Raw genomic sequence first — 686 nt, 5'->3', positions numbered from 1 at the left:
CAAGGCACTGTTGTAAAAGAGCTGCTTTTTAAAAATGCAAAGCAGATGAGTTGCCACTGCTTTGAGATAGGAGGACTAAGGCATTTAACTGCAAATGATAAACACAGATATCAAAAAGGGCTCTCATTCTGCTTAGGCTGACCACTGCTTTGTGATGCAACGCCATTAAGTCAGAACCACCACGCTGTGATGATTTTGCTCTCTGGGAACAGAACAGTGTAAGACTGTCAAAAGAAAACAATTGAGAAACCCAGATTCCACTACTTTGCAGCACTTTACTCCCAGTTTGGTCCCAGTGCACATCCATCACTCACAACAACCACACGTAGGCTCACTGAGAATGGCAGTTTCACCTTTCACCAATCCAGACAGATGGATTTGTTTTAAAAATCAAGGTCAGGTACCTCACCCGTTTTATGGCATTTTCAGTTTTTATAAATGATACAGAAAATAAGGTTTATTACTTTATGTTTATTTACATTAACTATATATATTGTGTATGTGGCCCAAGACCATTTGTCTTCTCTCAGTGCAGACCATATAAGCCACAAGGTTGGACAGCTGTGTTGCAGTAGAAAGCCAAGCAATGGCTTGCAACCAGCGTACTCACCCATCTGCCAGGCTCACCAAGACAGCCATCATCATCATCTCTCCTTCCTAATTTGTTCCACTGGGCACAAACTGTT

The sequence above is a fragment of the Meleagris gallopavo genome, chromosome 22 (assembly GCF_000146605.3).
Source record: "Meleagris gallopavo isolate NT-WF06-2002-E0010 breed Aviagen turkey brand Nicholas breeding stock chromosome 22, Turkey_5.1, whole genome shotgun sequence".
Taxonomy (NCBI): Eukaryota; Metazoa; Chordata; class Aves; order Galliformes; family Phasianidae; genus Meleagris; species Meleagris gallopavo.
Note: the sequence above shows the minus strand (reverse complement) of the source record.